Genomic DNA, 14,072 nt, shown 5'->3' with positions numbered 1-14,072 from the left:
GGTATTTCCAATCATATTAAAGACTCAAAAGTTTCGGAAACGCTATTATTGACTACTGACACAAATCGATCTCGTCTTCAGAAATTTTCCGCCGACGATATCGAAGAATGACATGAAAAATGACCAGGCTTTCTACGCTACTAGGCTAAATTTGTAAGTTTTCCATTTAGCAGGAGATTGAAAAACTCACAAAGCGCATTTTCTGGCTGCCACTTCGCCACTATCTAGTTAAATAGACCCGATGCGAGGTGGTCCGACTACAACTTTCGATTAATCAAGCCACTATCGGCCATCGAATTCAACAACCGCGCTCCCCGTACAATGATCGAGCTGGTTAGGCAGGAAATGAGGTTTCTTTGGGTTGTTCGACGTAAGCGATTATGAGTTAACTGAAATTTTAGCCCCATTTAATTTTCCGAATGTCATGGATAATGGGATTTCTTTATTCGCGTATGTGATTAGCGGTGGTTGCTGTCAAGGTGCGAATTTCAATTTGCGCTTGATTTATTGGGCTTTCTCGATGGAGGGGACGGGAAATGTAGCGCGAATATAGCGCTCGTGTCGCATTAACAAATTAATACAGTGGTCTTAAGGGAATCCAGATTTTTACTTATAATAAAAAATAATATCAAAATAATATGAACGGTAAAAACACAAGAACTAGAAGAAAAATTACTAAAACAGAGGATGTGTTAATACGCTGTATAATTTGGCAAAATAAACACAAATGAAACATTCTAAGTCTATCCATTTCATTTCTCCTTAGAATTGTTTTGTTTATTAGAAAACAGTGTGATTATTATTCACTCATTTCTAAACAAGTATTCCTCGAAGCTGGAAGATTCGACGAATCGTTCTTATTTCCTGAACACTGGCAAGAATTCGCTTGTGATGTTAATCCTCGTGTTCAATTTCATTGGTACAAATTCACGTTTTCATATGACTCCACAGGCAAAAGTCTAAAGGATTCAGATCCGGTGAACCGGCAGGCCGATGATGATTTCTTCAAATCCAACGTTCCCCAAATAAATGTTGAACACTGAAAATCTGTGCAGTATCCAAATACCACCCAACAGGATCAGAAACGTAGTAATTACTAGTTTTTGTACAAATAGATATCTCGTTTATCTTCTGGGAAGAGTAAGTGAGCAATTCGATAGTCTCCTACTACAATTACTATAGTTCTACTTGTATGATAATTTGTTATTATGGTTCTACATTATGGCAAAGAAATCCCATCCAAACGTTTAAACTGAAATTATGTTGACATCTTGAAACAAATATTTCATGAGTATTTTCGTCCGACCACGAATGAACATCATGAAGGTTTACGGCACCTACTATAGGAAAACTTGCTTCATCGGTGAAAAGTATATTCATTAGGAAATTTAATAAGTCATGCCTGGAAATGTTAATGTACCATTGACAAAAATCCACGCGGTTAGGTAAATCAGGGTCATTCAATCCTTGCACGGGTTGATGGTGAAAAGGATATAAAAGATTTTCATGAGCTACATTTCACACAAGACTGAGAAACTTGCAGTTGCCTGGACATCTGTCTTGTACTTGTACCACAGTCTTGTTCTAGATGTTCCAGTATAGCTTCCTCAGTTTCAACAGTTCGGACATTACGCCTTCTTCCGGCACATTCACGATTGGGCTGAATTTTACCAGTTTCGCGAAGCCTTCTTTCCACCGAGGCCAATGTTTGTCTATGAGGAATCGGTCGGTTTGGATATCTTTGGTGGTATAATCTTACTGCAGCATGTCGACATATTCGTCATTGGTATAAATATTATTTGCCATAATTATTCTGATAATAAATTAATCAATTGGTACTAATTATTGGTTGACAGAAAGTGTCAATTTATTAATATGATAAATAACAATTTATTTGTTATGACATCCGCCTACTTTATTTTTACAAATCGCAATTACCTCTTTAGTGAACGATGACGCATCTAATTTTTTTACTAGAAAATTATCGGTTTTATCGAAAAATTACAAGAGGTAAAAAAGTTGCGCAAATAATAATTTGCTTCATAGAAAAAATTTCTAATAAAATATTCCAATGGGGTTGATTGTTTCACTTCTTTATAAAATACGCCAATGATCGAACAAATATTGAAAAGTTGTCTCTTTATTAGTAGGATGCTCATATCAAGTTTCGTGTCTCTAGCATTCCTCATGTTAAAGAAAAAAATTAAAATGTGAATTTCAATCTTCTTTCAATTCTTTAAGAGGGTATATCGCCTCAGGGGGTGCAACTTTCATATAAGGTATTTTTACTTCAAACCTCTCATTTTTGGCTCTACATTCACTGGCTATTACTTGACCTATGTTTATAAGGCAAACACCTATTATTTTAAAGAGATCTATATGCCCTCGAAGTTTCCTGCATAAAATTCGGACCACCCTGTATATATTGTATTTGCTTTTTGTTGGTTTTTAACTTCTGAAACTTTATATACACTTTCATTGATTTCACCCTGTATATGGAACCTTGCTTTTCACTGATATCAAATTTGTTGAGAATTATTTATCACCGATGATCGGTGACACGACATATGTTCCATTGCCGAGTAAAACAAAATCAAATCCTCCGTGTGGAAGTCATCAGGCAGCCGGCAACATTACGACGGAATTCAAATAATTCAATAGGCTATTAATGGGTCGTACGGTTGGAAATTGTGAGAAGTCCAAGAGAGATGGCTGTGAAATCGGTCGCATTCATCGGTGGTATTGTGCTCCGAAGAGTCAAAGGCTGATTGATAGACTTTTTAACTCGAGACCACCTGTCACCTGTATCTTGTTAGAAATCTATAGTCCGGCATTAATTGGGTCTTTTTAAAATTAAATTAGTTCTTGGGATGCAAATGTGTGTAAAATGCTCTCTTTTTCCAAAGAAAAAAGCAAGTTGGACGATGAGGATGCGTTTGTTCTTTTTGTATTTTAACAGGACTTTGACAAGATGACGACTACTGCTTGCTTAAACAGTTCTGCATCAAGCCAATAAGCCACCTTTTCTTATAAAATTTAAATGGATTCTCTTCATTAAGCTTCAAAATTACAAGATTTTGCACTTAGTTTTAGTTACCAAAAAAACTGATTCCAGTGACATTTCAAACAAGGAAAGCAACTTCAACAGACTTACCTATTTATAATGTAATTCTGTTATTTTGTACCTTTTTTTGCTTTGGTTAAATCTTATATGCAGTGATGATTTCAAATTAAAGTATGAAAAAATAGGAGCTGATTGAATTCAATGATATAAGTTACCAGATACTTTTTAGAGAACTAAATATTAGGGTGGCTCAAAAAAAAATATATTTTTTTGTGTCTTGTGAAAATATGTTAGTTTATCATGTAAAAGTAGTGTACCTAAAATGTTTTCGAGCGACCTCTAAAAATAAATATCAACGAACTAATAATTTTTTTATTGAATTTGATGAACAAAAGAATAGAAATAAATCACAAGACACTTAAAACATTTCTCGAGGCAAAATTTATTAGCGCAAATATTTATTATTTTTAAAATTTTTTAAAATTCAAGTGTCGTGATTTATTTGTTGTTCATCAAATTCAATAAAAAAAAATATTAGTTCGTTGGTATTTATTTTTAGAGGTCGCTCGTAAACAGGTACACTACTTTGAAAGTTAAAATAATTATGAGTGACCTTTAGAAATTAAAATATCGATTTGAAATTTTCAGAATCGAGATTTTTTGCAACCTAAAAAATGATAAAATAACGAGAAAAAAAAAATTAAAAAAAAAACAATTTTTGACGATTTTGGAAATTTTTTAAAATCTTGACTTGCTTTTTGAGCTGATTTTTTGAGGGGGCTCTTAAAATATGATAAACTAACATATTTTCACAAGAGACACGAAAAAAAATATTCGTTTTCTTTTTCGTGTAAATATCTATTTTTTGGTTTACCGATTTTTTTTCAAATTTAGTAAAAGTATTTGTAATAGATTGCACCCTTGAAAAAAATCATCAGAAGTTGGAAGTCATGAAGAGTAATGTTCCATATTGAGAAAATAATTAAAAACAATTTGTTTCATTGCTATTAAAAAAAATAACCAGTTTTATATTAGAGATAATTTATCTTAATTCATGAGTTCAAAGATAAAAAACTAAATTAATAAATCTTTTTAAGATTACCCATGATTTTTCGAACACTTTTTAGTATTTTTTTTAATGAGTCTAAGATACAGATGTATTATTATCACTTCTGTAAAAACTTGTTCATTTGCAAACAGTTGACAACGCCACAAAATAATTTGTACATTATTTCACAGTCTGTCAACCATTCGTACAAATTTTAATTTTGATATTTAATTTATTTAGCTTTAGTTTTAATCATAGTTTCTTTATTATTGTTAACTGAGTCTCCTCTTTTTTTAATAAAATTCACAACACAAATCTACACACGCTATATTGTAGCGTATTATTACCATCAAACAGCGATTGAGTCGAAGAACTATATTTTTTTTGGCGTATAGATTAATTAGTTTTTTGCAATCACTGCTACTTCGTTTTGAAAAAGAGCATCATGAGAAATACGCATTTAAAGTTTTTATCAGTATATAAATTAAGTTATTTTCAAAATTTGCACCGTAAATTCGAAATAATAAAGAAGTTTATTTTATAATACTATAATATACACGTGTACTACATTACATGGCTGTATAAAAGCAATAGATCGCGTGGAGATCGCTTGTTTTCGTAATCGACCATAAATATGCTTGTATACAGGGTGTTTCATAATGATGTGCAAATATTTTAAGGTGTTTAAAAAGTAATTTTAGGGGGGTACTTCCAATATTTTTTTTCGATTTGAGCCCACCCTGAGAAAATATTCGAATCTCAAAATGGCCGAAATATTAGCTTTTATTTTGTTTCGCGAAAACGGTCTAACTTAGAAATTAGAATTTTGCTACACGTTAACAAGTAGTTGAACGATGTCTTTTGGTAATCTTTTTTTCTTTTTTATGTCTTTAAATTCAAGAAATTAGTACCCATTGGTTTTATTTCTTTCAGAACTTTTTTCTACGTTAGCCAATTCTAACAAAAAAAATTGCTTTTGATACTACATTTTATTTAGAATTTTTTTTCACTCTTCTCATTTTTTCATATACTTTATAGTTTAAAAGCCGATTACACATAATTAGTATAACAGTTACTAAAAACGTAGTATGCTATTGTCAACAAAGTAGTCTTATATGGGGGTTGGTATGTTTTATTTTATAAATTTTGCTTGTTTTTTATTCAAATTTTGGAAATGAAATTATGAATAACCGCTACAACAATCAAGAATATGCTGATAGGCATTTCATTTATGGTGAATGTCATGGAAATGCGCTACAAGCCAGAATGGTGTATATGGAAAGATTTCCTAATCGCCGTGATCCTAATGCTCGCACTTTCACAAATATTAATTTAAGATTAAGAGAGGCAGGTTCTTTCAATGGTCAACAACGAAATACAGGAAGGGGAAATTAAATCAACGTTCAACAAGAAAATGCTATTTTATAATTTTTTGAAGAAAACTCCCGAAGAAATATTAGAGCATCCAGAGATTTCAATATATCTGTTGCCAGTATCTGGAGAATACTGTCCAAAAAACGGATACCATTTCAAATGGGTTCAGGAATTATTGCTTGCCGATCATAATCTCCGAACTACTGTAGAGAGATACTCCGCAACCGTATTCAGGATCCACAGTTTACCGAAAAAATACTCTTCACAGATTTACATTTATAAGAAGTGGTATTTTTAATAGTCATAATATGCATGAATGGTCCGATGAAAATCCACACTGTATTATGACTGGGAAATACCAACATAGATTTGCTATCAATGTTTGAGCTGGTGTTGTAGGAAACTTTTTTATTAGATCTTACATATTGCCTCAACGTTTAGGAGGTGTGCAATATTTGCAATTTTTGCAAAATAATCTTTTTGAATTGTTAGAAGAATTACCTCTCCTACTGAGACAGAAATGTGGTATATGCACAACAGAGCTGCTGCTCATTTTGCCTTGACTGTCCTCCAGTGGCTTATTGAACATTTCCCGGGTCCTTGGATAGGGAGAGTGCATGATGCACCCATACATTGGCCAGCGGGATCGCCCGATTTAAATCCACTTGGTTTTTATTTAATGAAGTTAGAGAAATAATGCTTCTGTTGTTTCCATGGGGCGCGCCCCTGACTAGTTCTGTCTTTTTTATAAATTTGAATTTATGTGAAAGGAGAACAAAAGAAAACTTCATCGACCACACATTCATATTAATGAAATGCGGGATAGACCGCTATTCTTACCGTTTAGCTATTATTCGAGATTGTACCTAAATAGCACTCTGTAATTTGTTGCAGCGTTATTGATAAAAATGAATAACTCATAAATATCTTATTGTCAACACAAACGTGCCTTTCTCCACTTGATAAATGTCTCCATCCCAACCGAAATTTTTCCTTAACGCGAACCACACACATTCGATCTGTGCCAGCGGTATCCTAACGGTCCAGTCATAATTTACGACTCTCCTCCGCCACCAAATAAACTAGTGACAAATTAGACGAACGCGGACCTAGATTGCTGTCAGTCCGGTGATTTATCCGACTCTCGGTGTCCCCGGCCAATAAGTCACCATTAGGGCGACAACTGCTCTAATCTGGATTAGGCGTTATTTGTTTGTTTGGAGACGTTTTATTGCTCCGCTGATCGCCGGTGTTCATCTAAATTAAAGACCTGGAATTACGGCGGGAGTGAGGAAACTTGTCGGCGAGAGGGACTCGTGAGTTTTAACTGCGGGCGGAGGGAGAATTCGGAGCAATTAACGAGTGCCCGCTTAAACGATGCTAGGTGGAAATCGAGGCCAATTGACTACTGTCCCTCTGAAGAATTGGATGAAACAGTAGGAAACCGATAAAATATAACTGTTTACTGTGCCTTCTTGATGAAATTGTCAATTCTAGGGAAAAAATCATACGATTATACATTACATTTACATTTTTGTTAAGTTGTCAATTTTTCTTAAAATTCTTTCTACAAACTATCATTTGTTTATACCAATACAAGTACAATAAATACGACATACCACAAAATTTTTGAAAAAATGTAATATCATAGAAATAATTAAAATAGTTTTTATATATTATATTATAAAAAGCATAAATATTCATAAGTGTAAGATAATATTCGAATATATGTAAGATGTAACAATTCTACATCTATGAATACTCAGTGCTACTCACTCCCTAGGTCTCTAAATGACCAAACTAGCAGAGAGTGACCTGCTATCTCGCAAGTACTTTGGGAACAAGGCCTGTGTTACCACTAGACCAGCTATGAATCCCCATCCAGTATCTAGTAAATAGCTAGGATCAATCGTCAACCGAATCCACCAGACATATACAATATATTTCAAACGTATTAGTTCTCGTCAGTGGGCCATAGATGAGACAACCGACGAATGATCCAGGTATTTTTGGTGTTTTTTATAAACTGTGCTAGGTATATCGGTGACAACTAATAAGTTATACCGGTATATGTCTGGTGAATTCGGCTGACAAATGATAAATCACAGTTGTTGGAAATGAAAGACTATGAAAACTAATTTCGAACGGAAACAAATCTAAATTACATTTTAATGTTTCTTTATATTTTTATTCTGCTATCTATATCTGCTTTAAAAATGTTTATTTATCTTTCTATTACAAACAGAATGGTGTAAACTTATGTTGCGTGTCTTCTGCGTTGTAATTGTCCAGCAATTCCGGAAGACGGAAAGGAACCTCACCAGACAACGTTCTACGTAACGATGCGATAACATTTGCAGCGGTTTACTGGTATTCTCCGTAGATTAACAACATATCAGCAAGTTCATTGCTGTCATTTTGTAATAACTTTCACTATCAGGATAGCACTGTGAGTCCAATCATTAACGCAAACTTAATTTTCAGTAAGTTGCAAAATATAACACTGTTCTATGTTGAGACCAATGTGTACAACATATTATTATTATTATAACTAAACGAAAGGCAGATGTGAAACACGTATTATGCAAACAAACAGAAAATATGACACATATTACTTATATTACAGCAATCATAGTATTCTGATCTAAAACGACAATAATATATAAATATTAGAACACAAATAAAAAACAATAAATGTAAAGCATTACATCAGTTCATAATAATTCGCACATTGAGATGACGCCTAAATGTGCCTGAAGGAATAGCCTCCAAATGATTCCCCTGTCCCCCTAAAGTATTTCAGAAATGACAAACATAGTTAGACAGACAATGCAATGCAGTCTTTCGTCATTTCTAAGGGAAAACAAACCTTTACGTCTACAGAAATGTATATGAAACAATTCTGTAAGTCTATATTATCTCCAGTTCCTCGCTCACTTAATGTATAGTTAGTCCAAGTAAATTAATGTCATCATCATAATTGAAATAGACAGAATCTGTTTAGCGGAAGCTAAAGTCCTTTCAGCAGCAAAATGTCCTTTCTGAGATTTGGTGACAGTAAGACAAAATTATATTCTACTAGCAGCCTCACATGTAACTTGTACAGTTGATGGAACATCTACTAGGCAACTAGGCAATTGAAAATAACTCCTGAGGCTGCACCAAATAGAGTTAGCTTTCTAACTATGTATTGAAACGAAGGCTCAGACCAATTTAATATTTCCTATGTGTGTATTATTGTATTATACAAAATTGACCTGACTTTCCACTGCTTTCATCGCACTGTCGTCGATGTATTACTGTAGTCTGATATTGTTGACGCATATATGTTGAATTGTGCTGATATTAGGATTGAAAGGTGTTAACCACTCTTCATACCCTTTTTGTTAGTTCATTTATATCAGATTGAAATTGACTGGGTCCGTTAACACTATTGCCAAAAACTTTTGAGTCATCTGTGTAGTGAGCATGAGATGATTGATTGTAATGATGCAGATCTGATGTATATATGAAGTATATGGTAGGACCCAGTACCGATCCCTGAGGAATATAGGATACCACCAATCGAGGATCTGACAAAATGTCATTGACACATACTTTGAACGTTCTATTAGGTAGAACTGAAATTGTCTACCTTAGTAGGCCTCGTCTGATTCCGAAATTGTCTAGTTTAAGGACAAAAGACAAAACTTATCGATCTGTAGTTGCTAGTGACCAATTTATTTGTATAAGACTCTTGAGTGAGTCACTAAGGGCTGCTCTTAAGTTATGTAAAGGTTTTATATTTATAAAAAGAAAACTATTACAGCTTTGATTGCTTTTGAAATTAACAAAGACGTCTAACGCGAGGCAAGGCAAGCGGACCGATGACTTTGTTACATATTTTACTAGTCCCAGTAATGATTTGTCAGACCTAGTTTATATATACGAGCCTCAGCACGCCCTTTTTCATTCGGAATATCAATTTGCCGGTCACCCTCGTAACCCGTAATGTAAATACGATGCAAATCCTGACATTTCGCCCGACCTTAGACCGAAGCCATTAGAGGTACATACCTACGTGTGCTAGTAAACTCGCGATATTGTTAAACGCATTCTATAAATCATACTAATAGTACGTCAGTCAATAATTACTGCGGTTATGAATTCTTGGCTAGTATTAATTGATTATTTTGCAGCGTCGAGTAGGAGCGAGAATTTAATAGCTTTTCTTGTGACGACTGAGAACGAGGCTTCGGGCGGTGGTAAAATCCACGTCCACGGCGTGGCGCGGCTCTAAAAATTTGTTATCGTATCGTAAATAGTCATAAATCAGGCTGAGATAGAAATCATAAAGAACGATAATTGAATTAACAATCGACGGTTGTTTAGTAGGTAGTAGTAATTGCGCTAGATGGTGCTGCACAACTGAAATGTTCTTATTAAATCAAAACATTCAGATAAAATGGTACCTATGTATTCTTCTCTTATTAAAGCTTCAAATTGCTAAAGATATTTCCGTATTTCAAATTCTCGCTTGACTTTCCAATGAGAACCACGAAGCCGTCTCCATCCACTCTACTCAAGGCCAGAAGCGACCAAAGGAACCTAAACTACTCCCCGCGAGAAATAGAAGGCGCGGTGCGGTGAGGATTTTCGACTTTGTTTAGAAAATTTTCTTTACGAAGTTCCCAGCCGCCTGCAAATACTGGAACTGCAGCAGACGAGACTGTCGGCAGAGACCCGCCAACGACGACCTGTAAGGCTGAAAAAATCACCCCAGTTTCGGATTTCGGAAAATCAAAACTTCTCCAAAAATGCGAAGTTTAAACTAGTCAACCGCAATACAAAATTACAGTATTGTCAGTCAACAAATCCATGACCTGTTCTTGGCGACTACAATCCGAAGATGGGTAAAATCTAAAGATGCTAATTGTCCAAACCCAAGACGGACTTTACTAAAGGACCTCTGTAGCCCCATCAACATGATCGAACGTCGACCCTGATACCTAACACTTTAGCAACCAAGGACGGTCAGTAACTGTAGTATGAAACAAAATTAACATTTGCATTGTATAAAACCCTTTGCACATCAAATACAATTTATTGTAAATAACATATTATTTCCAATAAATGCAACATTTTTACAATTCAAAACATTGTTAAAAATTTTCATAAATTTTTGCGAGCATATTGCTCCCAGCCTGTAGTTTAGTTCAAGAGCCCCATCCACTCAGGTATTGTCCAATCCTGCGGTGAAGATGCCACGGGGTGCAATAAGCTCTTAGAAGCTTCCAAGGTATTCATAAGAAGGCCTACACAATCTCCTAAAAGCTTCCAAACTTCCAAATATTCACAATAGACCCCAAATCAGTGCTAGGCAAGGCACCGCTCAAAAAGCAGTGATACCCTAGAGTACTTATACTGTGCCCAACACATATTTACTACAACTGAACTCAGTTGAGAGCCTCCAAATCCCGAGGTTGCACAACAGTGGAATAAGACCAAAATAAATAAGACCGTTGACTATGTCCAAGAACCTACCTTGACTCCTAAGCGTCCATTGAGACTGGCGTGATAAGGTAGGTGTCTGAAAACCCCCTTTGCCTTCGAGTTCTCTCCATACCTATTAGAAATAATTCCCGAAGGACATGGCATCCGACGTGGGGCCCAAATGTCCGAAACGCTAAGAGAATATGATGAAAGACGACAATATGATCTAGAGTCAATTGTACGACGATTTTTTACTTTTAAAATAAGAAAAGTGGTAAAAATTACTGAGATACTAATAAAGTACAAATTGAGAAGAAGAGAAACAGAGCTATTAAGTACTATTAATTTTTTGGAAACAATTACATACATATCAGCTTCATTTCAATATTCATGCCTGAAAAGTGATTTTGCTTCTGCGATATATTTCTAAATAATATAAGAAATGAGTACAAAAAATATGACAAGAAATGCTAATACCCGTAAATGAGATAAATATAAACTGTAACTACTGATAATAACCTAAAAACTCTGTCGTTTTATATTAAATATAAGTAACATGAGTATTGATTCTTATTCAACTAATGATTTTCTATTTAGCGCGTTATTTCGTGCAAAACTTCGGCTTGTTCTCCTGAAGTAGTTGGCGTCACAAAATGCAATTGCTAGGTATATTCAAGAAACTCGTTCACAGTGGAAACACGTTAGACATTTATTTGATTGACAGCAGTAAGACTTCCAATTAGTATGTGATAAGAAATTTGCGCAGTTTTAAACATTAAATTTGGTTTTCCTAAACAGCTTTACACGTTGGAAGCAATTAGGTAATCAATATATCTCAGTACAGTAAAAATGATTCCATAAAAATTTACGGGTCTTCAAAGGATTTTTTGTTTATTTTTTTATAAGTTCACCACTTTCCATAGACATTTCAATAAAAATTGATTATAGGAGACAGTCAAATATGAATTTAAGTTTATACTATTTTCCTAATACGATACACCTCTTGGGGCATTATATTTTTTTTCGTGATAGAGATTTTGAGAAAATGTAGTTTTTTGAAATTTTACTAGGTATTTATTATAAAGAAGGTACATTTTTGAAAAAAAATAATTTGAATCTTGTAGGTACTGTACTTATGAAGACTCTAGAATTTCGGGGTAGTCTAAACTAATTACATTTTTTTACGATTTAGACTGATTACTTCTCTTAAAATGTTAGTGTATACCGAAAGAGAGACAGGCCTCTCAATGTAGACGCAAAGCTAAATACACATCATGGCTATATATTTTTGTAAACTTTCGTATGGAGGTGCCTTGATCTAAAACATAAAAAACTATTTATTTGTTTTTCAATTTAACGAAAAAGTTAAGTTTAATTAAATAAGAATATCCCCAAAAACTCGACTAATCATAACTGACAACTGCAGCAGAAAATTGAAAAAGTTCATATAAACATTGGTGCGCAGATGCTTCGTTTTGAAGATAAAGGATGTTAAAAGAGATAGCCACAGCAATCAACACCTTGTTTTGTTAAATCCGTGACAATATTACGCATACCGAAACATACAGACCTGCAAGTAATGCAATTTTTCTCAAGAATGGCTTTCTGTAGGCGATTTTCTAAAGAGACTAAAGAGACAATTTTTTTTTTTTAATAAAATGACCTTTCAATGCTTATGCCCGTTTTAAAAAAAATACGACCACTGTAAAAGTTTTGACCGCTAAAAGGGAGAGGTAACCGGAGAAAACTATCACCCAGTATATAGATTTGACTAAAGCTTTAGGAAATAATACGCCATAACAGTCCAAATAAATGTGCCAAATTTTAACGCGATCGGTAAAAGGATTATGAAGTTCTTATGAATTTAATTAGTTTTATTTTTAATAACTTTGAAAGCTTGTAACTCAAAAACCAAAAAGTTTTTATTTAACTTTTTTTTCGTAGATCGTATTTATTTATCGTCGCGAATATGCAGTCAAACGTTGTCGCTGAAATTTGCGGGCACCCTGTATTTTAGCATTAAAAAACTACCCTTTTTATTTTAAATAATCTGTTTTTTAAATCCGGGAATAAAAAAAAAGATGTAGCAAAAAAACAAAAGATTGTTTAAAGTTAAACAAAACAATGTTTTTGGAAATTTGTGACTTTCTAAGGAAAAATTTTGATACTGATTTCCTCACTTTTCATATCAGAAAACTTTGTTGTCAACACGTCTTGTCCCTCATCTCTTCATGAGAAAATTCATTATATCGAGGCATATTAAGGAGGTTTGATACATCTCTTGCGGGGCAGGCGGTGCGGGAGGGAAGCCTATGCTTATACACGGTAGCTTCGTTGTAGTACCAACCTTACATAAACTAATTTGAGCGAACTAAATCTCTACTATAATTAATACGCGAAAACTACTTAACCGATCATCATGAAACTTTGTACACATATTCTTGGAGGTATTAGAAGTAACATATGATACTTTTTATGAAAAAAAAATATTTTTTTCGAAAGATTATCTATATTTATTGTTTCAGGTTAGGTGTCATTTTTGTGGTTAATTCGTGATTTTACCTTTGATCTCTGATACTAGTATAATATATACGAATGAAATTTATACAACACATATTAGCTTGCATATATTTTTCGTGTTTAATGTACGGCAATTAACTTTCTATTTGAATAAAAGTTTCTATTTATTTATTAAGAGTGTAAAATTAAGGATTAAATCTGGCAACACTGCCATTGCCATGCCGTAGTGGTAAAAGTTGGGTCAACTGTCATTACTGTCAACTGTGCTTTGCGCATATTCCGTAAACTTGATGAACATCCAAGATACAAAGGAAAGGCAATATTAAATGCGTATGAAACATAATATGGATTGATAATAAAAAAGTAAAATGTGCAAACCGAGAATGTATATGATAACTATCAAGAAGTTCAGTGTATAACTGTAAGACGTCGCCTTGTTAAATTGAGGATTATGACCGAACACCTATACTGTTCGTTTTGCAAAGAGATCCTTTCAATTTTTGTTTCAAATTCAAGTCCCATAAGAGCCTGTATATAAGAGCATAATTTTTAATATCATTTTTCAAAAAAACTATATTAGCAATCGATCTGATA

The 14,072-nt window shown here is 33.9% G+C and overlaps 1 protein-coding gene across 1 annotated transcript in view; it reads right to left on the bottom strand.

Moving 5' to 3' along the window:
• LOC108903689 (homeobox protein Hox-A4-like) overlaps window positions 1-14,072 on the bottom strand; it is a 118,331-nt gene that overhangs the window by 46,577 nt on the left and 57,682 nt on the right. The gene's annotated exons all lie outside the window — the stretch shown is intronic.

The sequence above is a fragment of the Anoplophora glabripennis genome, unplaced genomic scaffold (assembly GCF_000390285.2).
Source record: "Anoplophora glabripennis isolate ALB-LARVAE unplaced genomic scaffold, Agla_2.0 scaffold70, whole genome shotgun sequence".
Taxonomy (NCBI): Eukaryota; Metazoa; Arthropoda; class Insecta; order Coleoptera; family Cerambycidae; genus Anoplophora; species Anoplophora glabripennis.
This window is presented reverse-complemented; position numbering and strand designations above follow the sequence as displayed.